Source organism: Gossypium arboreum, chromosome 13 (assembly GCF_025698485.1).
Source record: "Gossypium arboreum isolate Shixiya-1 chromosome 13, ASM2569848v2, whole genome shotgun sequence".
NCBI lineage: Eukaryota > Viridiplantae > Streptophyta > Magnoliopsida > Malvales > Malvaceae > Gossypium > Gossypium arboreum.
Window position 1 is genome coordinate 17,299,366 of NC_069082.1, and position 8,126 is coordinate 17,307,491.

General features: G+C 30.7%; 1 pseudogene; it reads left to right on the forward strand.

Moving 5' to 3' along the window:
- The first annotated feature begins 5,847 nt into the window (after window positions 1-5,847).
- Window positions 5,848-7,476, forward strand: LOC108451299 (probable pectate lyase P59; annotated as a pseudogene).
- Window positions 7,477-8,126: the final 650 nt, after the last annotated feature.

The following is an 8,126-nucleotide window of genomic DNA, read 5'->3' on the forward strand; positions in this document are numbered from 1 at the left end:
TTGCAATGGTAAGTCAAATTAGTGCACAGGCTAAGGACATGGCCATGCGAGCCACACGGCCGTGTCCTAATATCACACGAGAGTGTGCCCCTGTTTTTCATGAAAATTTTCAAAGTTTTTGAAAGTTCTCGGTTTGGTCCTAAACCATTTCCAAAGCATGATTTGGGCTTCGTTGGCCTATATTAGGGACTTTAAGATGAAATGTATAAAGATTTAAATTTGCACGAAAATTCATGACTCGGTTTTATACGATTGCATGTGTTTATCTCCGGTAATGCCTCATACCCTGTTCCGGGGTCGAACATGGGTATGTTACATGATGATTTCATTTTATTTTTTACTTATTTAGAAATTATTTTATCATACTAATATTTTTTATAGTAATTAATATTTTATAAATATAAAGTATTGTAACTATATTATTACAATTTGTACTAGAAAACGTGACATAAGAAATCACAATGTAATTAAACACGATAGAGAAATACAATTTTTTATAATTACAACAGAATATAATTACACTTTTATTCAATTATTCGACATTATTCAAACAAACCCTTAATCATATCTTTGCATTTCTTTTGAACTAAAAGTACACTCTTCGAACAATATAAAATTCAAGAGGTTTCTTTTCTGTTTTTAGTTTTATTTACTTGTTTTCTTTCTTCATTTCATTAGTACAATTTTCTGTGTTAGTGGAAAAAAGGATGGATTTTGTGGTGGTAAATAAATGTTCTTAAGCAATCATGCTCAGAATATTCTTCAAGTTTTTGTTGGTCTTTTGAGAGCTTTGATTCATCTTTTACAAATATTTTAGTTATAATTTTTATTAAAATATTTTTAGATATATATTACTTTTGCAGTTTTCAAATACTTAAAAATATCAAATTCAATTTTATTGGTAAAATATTACTATAAAAGAAACATTTAATGGAATGAGCAATAAAATTTCCAAATTTCCTTCTTTTTTTAATTATATCTCATATATTTTTCAAAATTGTAGGGGTAAAAAGAGGTATTAAGTTAAAATAGAAAAACATGCACAATATATTGAGAAAACTTAATAATCTCATCTAATATAATACATATAGCAAGATTTTCTAGCATTAATTGTATTTGAAAACCTAAATCAATATACATTTGAGTGAACACTATTCATTGAAAAAAATTAGCTTTTTCTAAGCAAATAACAAAATTTCAACAACAAAAAATTGTCAAAACCATTTTTTTGAAAGGTGGACTTTTTGTTTGAAAACGAAAAAAGGGAGTTGCCACCAATCTTTTTTTATGAGGTGTGATCGGATCACCTCGTATTTTAATCGTTTTAATAAACGGTTTGATTTATTAAAACAATGTTTTTTGGTCCACAAAAATCCAGAAAATAGGTTCGGGAGTCGGTTACGCACGAGGAAGGATTAACACCCCCGTGACGCCCAAAATTGGTACTTTGTTGATTACGTGATGTTTTAGTGACGAAAATTAAAAATTTGATGAGACTTTAAAATATGATCTTTTGTTAAAATATTACTTAATTGAATTTTTACAAAAAAAATTGGGTATATTTTACGTTAACAGAGGAAAAGGATTACGTCCCGTAAGTTAGGGAACAATGCTTTAAATCCTCGAAACGAGAATAAACACTAAAAAAAATTATTAATTTTGAAAGATATTTGATTATCTTGGTTTTTATAAAGAAATCATATTCCGTAAGTTAGAACACGATATTCTCTAATTCCAAAATAATGAAGATTAATCTTGGTTTAAAAATCTTTTTTTATGCATTGTGCGAAAACGAATAACATTTGAAATGTCGTGTATTTAATTTATTCGGGTATGGTATATAAAAAACGGTTAAAAGGTTAAAAATGTCATGCTTAGCGAATAATGATAATGCAACATAAATTCGTAGTGATAATGGCATAATATGCTGAATAAAATATAAAAGATGTAATAGTAATAATAAATCACGGTACTAAATGCATAACAAAATAATAATAATAATAATAATAATAATAATAATAATAATAATAATAATAATAATAATCATCATCATCATCATCTAAGTTTTTGAAGGTATATAAAAGATATAAATAAATATATAATGAAATAATAATGAGGGCAAGAATAAAATAAAAAGAACATAAATGAAAAAAATAAAACATGTCAAAAGGAATAATAAGTGAATAAACAAATAAATACTAATAAAAGTTTAATTGAAAATTTAGAGTAAGCAAATAAACAAATGTTAAATAAAGTAGTTTTAATAATAATAATAATAATAATAATAATAATAATAATAATAATAATAATAGGACTAAATTGAAAGCTAAACAAGATTTTAGGGAAAAAATAAGAATAAAATAAAGTAAAGGACCGAATTGTAACGTGCGAATGAAAGGGAGTGACAAAATAGGAAATATTCCCCGTCCTCCCAAACGCGCCGTTTCAAATGGGCCAAATTGAAATCGAAATAAAATTTCAGGGCATAAATTAATAAAAAACCAAATTTAAAAACAAAAAAAATGCAGAAGGGTCAAATGCGCAAATATCCCCTCAAGCGATAACACGCGGATCATAGGGGTTGATCGGGTCAAGGTGCAGGTAAGGGGCAAAACGATGCCGTTTTGGCACCTGGAGCACTGGCCCAAAACGACATCGTTTCATAGGGCCTATTTAACTCAAATTTTTTCAAAAAAGTTCATTTCCGTACTCTCTAAAAAAACTAAAATTTTTTATTTTCTCTCCAAAAATCCTCTCCCCTTTTCCAGAATCCAGCGAACCGTCGTAGCGCCATCGCCGGTCACCGACGATCGAAAACAGGTGAACCTTCTCTCCCTTTTTTTTTATATTATATATGTATATGTATATGTATAAAAAAATTTTGAGAAAGAAAAAAATAAGAATGAAAAGAAAGAAAAAAAATAGTAAGTAAATAAACCTTAGTCCGATTCAGTTTCCTTTTCTATTTTGCTTTGTTTTTTTGTGAAATTTTGTTGTTTGACTCGATTTTCTGTGTGTGTGTGTGTTTTTTTTTTTTTTTTATTCAATGTTGTAAAAAAGTTACATTTGTCTTGAGGCTTTTATAGCCCGATTTACAACTTGCTTTTGCTAATGATTATTTTTGCTTCTCTGCAGGTGCAAATGGGCGGTGGAGCAGGTGGGCAGAGATAGTGGCCAGTGGCGAGGGTAGAGGCGGTGGCCAGTAGCGGTAGCAGAAACTAGGGACTAGGGCGGCACACTTAGATTTTTTGTTTTTTTTTTTGTTTTTTTTTTTGTTTTGGGCAGTATTGAATTTGAGCTACTTTTTTTTCTTTTTAATTGGAGTGTTGCTTTTTTTGTGTTGTTTTGTTTTTGTTTTATTTAACATTTAAACCCAGGCGAAATAGGCTGGTTACAAAAATAATATACACTAAAATTTTATATTGATCCAATTGTTATTTAAATAATAATTATTTTATAAAACACATAAACAACCTACGTTATATGGGTAAAAAATTAGTATAATCTATAGCATTGATTTTAGGTAAAATTGAAAAAGAAATATTTTCTTATTTAACAAGTGGTCGTGCTGCTCATATAACACTAACTTTTGTAATGATGTGGCTCTCATTTTTAAAATTACATTTTCCTACTAATTTTTCTACTATAATAATTATTAATACAGTAATAATTTATTTAAAACTAATGCACACACAATATTTATCCCTATAAATTATTACATGTTATAGTTTGATATTCTAAATTTCCTATAATTCTAACTGATTTTTATAGATGATAGTAATTAAAACATCTATTTAGTTGTTTTAATAATTCTCTATTTAATCTTACAATATTAGTCCCTTTTATTTTAAAATAGTTTTAAATAATTTTTTGTTGTAATTAATTATATGAATATAATTACAAACTTAATGATATATGTTAAATTTTTATTTTTATTTTAAAATTACATAACAAGAGAATTGTAAAATTTTAAAAATAATTTTAACTTTACAATTAAATAAAACATATATTTATAAACACAATTTTATATTTTAAGATATCATGCAATTCTAATTGAAGTAAGCACAACTTTTCAAACTATTGCATGAGTTAATTATTTATTAGTTATTTTTAAATCAGACTTATAAAAATATTTTGAAACAACTATTTAAGGTAGAGATTGAAAATATGAAACATTTACATCATTAATTCTTTTTAAAATTCAAAAGTTTCCATCATTTTGATGAATATAAATAATTAATTCAAGTTTATTTTAAACATTAAATTTTTTTAATTTATATTGATCATAATACTAGCTATCATAATTTTAAAAAGTAAACATTTATATCGTAATCGTGATTATATGTACAAGTTGAGTAAAACCCTATATGGTCTCTAATAGGCAACTTGTGCATAGTATGAAAGGCTAACTCAGTTCCTTATTGCTCAAGGTTTTCAAAGGGATTTTGTTAATAAAACCTTATTTATTAGAAAGCAAAGAAGGTTGACTACCTTGGCTCAAATTTACATTAATGACATCATATGTGGAGCCACAGCAACAACTAAAGACAACTTTGTGAGGCTTATGTAGGGTGAATTCGAGCTGAGTATGGTTGGTGAATTGAGCTACTTCCTTAGATTCCAAATTAAGCAAATGAAAGATGGAGCTTTTCTTTCACAAGAAAAGTGTGGTGAAAAAGTTTAGGCTTGAAAATGCTAAAGCGGTTAAGACAACAACGGTTAATAGTGAGAAATTGTCTAAAGATGAGAAGGGAATGACTACTTCAAAGACCACTTACAGAAGTAGATAGTCTCTTGTATCTTACTACTAGTAAACCTAATTTATCATTTAATGTGAAAGTATGTGCTAGGTACCAATCAAGTCCAAGAAAGTCCCATGTTAAAGCTATGAAGAGAATTATTTCATATGTCCATGGAATTACTAATTTGGGTATTTTGTTATTCAAGGATAGCACTATGAGTCTAGTTGGTTATAGTGATGTTGATAGGGGAGGTAACATTGATGATAGGAAGAGTACATCAAGTGGTTGTTTCTATCTTGGTTTGAACATGGTGTTATGTTACAGTGAGAAGAAAAGCTTCAATTTCATTGTCTATCGTAGAAGCTGAGTAGATTGTTGCAGGGAGTTGTTGTGCTCAACTACCATGGATGAAGCAAATGATAAAGGATTTTTGGGTTGAGTTGGATATGACTGGTGACACCAAACGGTTAATGACATAAATAATAGTAAGTATAGATAGTATAGATAATGAAATATGCATTAAAAATCACCTCATGGGTTCAATTATGCCTCTAATATCTATAATTTTTATACTTTTAAAATCCAATCCTTCTATTTTTAAAATTACATGAATTTAGTCCTTTACTTATCTAATTTTTTAATAAAAATAATCTAATTGGTAACACTACTAATAAACTTTCATTAAATTTGAATACTTAGTATTTTTATAATGAAAGGTTCGATTAAAAAATTAAAGTTCAACTGATATCACATATTTAGATTTAATAAAAATCAATCAACAATGTTACCAATTGAACTTTTACTTTTTAAATCAGCTAAGTGGAAGGACTAAAGTCTTGAAATTGAAAGCAAAGAGATTTAATCTCAAAATGTTAAAGGGTGTAGGGATTGGAGAAGAATTAGAGAAAAAATTATTTGTAATTTTTGAAATTAGGTGTTCAAAATGTCGTAAAAAATTCAGGAAAATTCTCAACTATTTTTATCAAAAAAAATCCCAACGTTTTGTAGGCGCTAAAAACACTAATAGCCAAATGTGTTTTTTAAATTTGGTAATTTTGATGAATCCTGGTGTAGTATAAATAACAGCATGATGGTGGTTTTCCAAGCAGGTCAAGCTCGAGTTCCACAATTTGGAACCGTAGCTTGTCTCTCCTATCCTATCAGTGTCTTGTTTACATCCAACCAATTGTTTCCAAGACCTGCGCTTTGATAGTTAAAATAGAAACCACCATGGGTATTCTGGTTATAGTTATAGTTGGTTTCTATTGTTATTTTTGTCCTAATCCCAACCCTAGAAGCTCACATCGCTAAATATGATGAGTATTGGAAGGCACGAGAATTGGAAGCCACTGAGAACCTGAACAAGGCTTATCACCCCAATCCGGAGGAGGTGGTTCGACATTATAATGTCCACTTTGCTAGGACCATGCTTGAGTTTAATAGCACCAGAAGGGCATTGAAAGGAAAGAAAAAAGGTCCTTGCGAGATTACCAACCCCGTTGATAACTGTTGGTGATGTGATCCTTACTGGGAAAAGAATAGGAAGAGGCTGGCCGACTGTGCCCCTGGATTTGCTCGCGGTACTGTCGGTGGAAAGGACGGCAAGTTTTACATGGTCACTAACCCTAGTGATGATATTGCTAACCCCAAGCCCGAAACTCTACGTCATGCTGTCACCCAACTCAGGCCACTTTGGATCACTTTCAAAAAATCTATGATCATCAATCTGGAACAGGAGCTCATTGTTACAAGCGACAAGACCATTGATGCGAGGGGAGCCAATGTGCATATTTGCAATAGTGCTGGTATTACTATCCAGTTTGCTAGGAATGTCATTATCCACGGCCTCCATATCCATCACATTAAACCCGCCAATGGTGGCATGATCAGAGATGCTGAAAACCACATTGGGTTAAGAACTGCCAGCGACGGAGATGGGGTCTCTCTTTTGGAGCAACCAACATTTGGCTCGACCATCTTTCCCTTCACGATTGCTCGACGGTCTTATCGATGTCATTCAAGGTTCCACTGCCGTTACCATTTCTAATTGCCACTTCACTGACCACAACGATGTAATCTTACTTTCTTTTCTATTTTAAACTAGGCACGAGGAGTACTTTTTGACTGACAAAACAATATAACTGAAATGAAAAAATTGCAGGTGATGTTGTTCGGAGCAAGTGACTCCTATGTTACCGACGAGAAGATGCAGATCACTGTTGCTTTGAACCACTTCGGTAAAGGATTGGTAGAGAGGATGCCTAGATGTCGATTAGGTTTTATTCATGTTGTCAATAATGACTATACTCACTGGTCATGTATGCCATTGGTGGTAGCAGCCACCCTACAATTATAAGCCAGGGTAACAGGTATTCAGCGTCAGGAAGCTACGTGACTAAGGAGGTTACTAGTAGGGGCTACTTGCCACCTGAGCAATGGAAGAAATGGAACTGGGTATCACAAGGTGACCAGTTCAAGAACGGTGCCTATTTTACTCCATCCGGTGATCCGAATGCCTCCAAGTTATTTGGCACCAACAAAATGATGCCTTTCCAACCCGGTCAATTCGTCCACAAACTCACAAGGTATGCTGGAACAGTCCACTATAGAATCGGCCGCCCTTGCTAAAAACACTATTATGATATGCATGTGTCCTCTCTTTTTGTTATGTGCAACATTTGGTACCCATGAATTATACATTTGGGATTTATTGGGAATGATTATGAGGAAATATTTTTACGTAATTCCACCCTATTTTTTTCTTCTCTCCTAATATAATTAGAAATCTTATCACACGCATATATACTGAGCGTTTAAAAATAATATAACATTTGGTTTGAAACAAATTAATAATAACAGTGATTATCATGGTGTGGTCATCAATCTTAAGTTTGTGTTGACACCAACCCAATCAAATACATTAATCTAAAATATCTAATATATATATACATATATATATATATATTCTATTACAAGGTTTTCTTGAATTTTGAAACCTTAAGTTTGAAGTGAGTTTAGAATTTGCCATGTGTCACCAATCATTTTAATGTTTTCTAATTAATTAATTTTTTTAATAATCATCAATAATCAAGGACTAAGACCACTATGTAACACCCCAAACTCAACCTAGACATTATGACCGAATCTGGTGATGTCACATGGAATGAGATTTGAAATTGAAGTTATCAAGTTAAAACCATCTTCGTTTATTATTTTATATCTATCTCTCATAAATTTCAAAAATTGTTTCCTCGTTAATTTTATTCGTTTAAAACAATATTTTGTAGTGAAAGCTTTTAAAACCGAGTATTTAAAGAAAATCGTTCCCATTTAGGAAAATGTTGTTTTGAATTAAACCGAGCTTTTGTTGAGTTTGCCATTTAA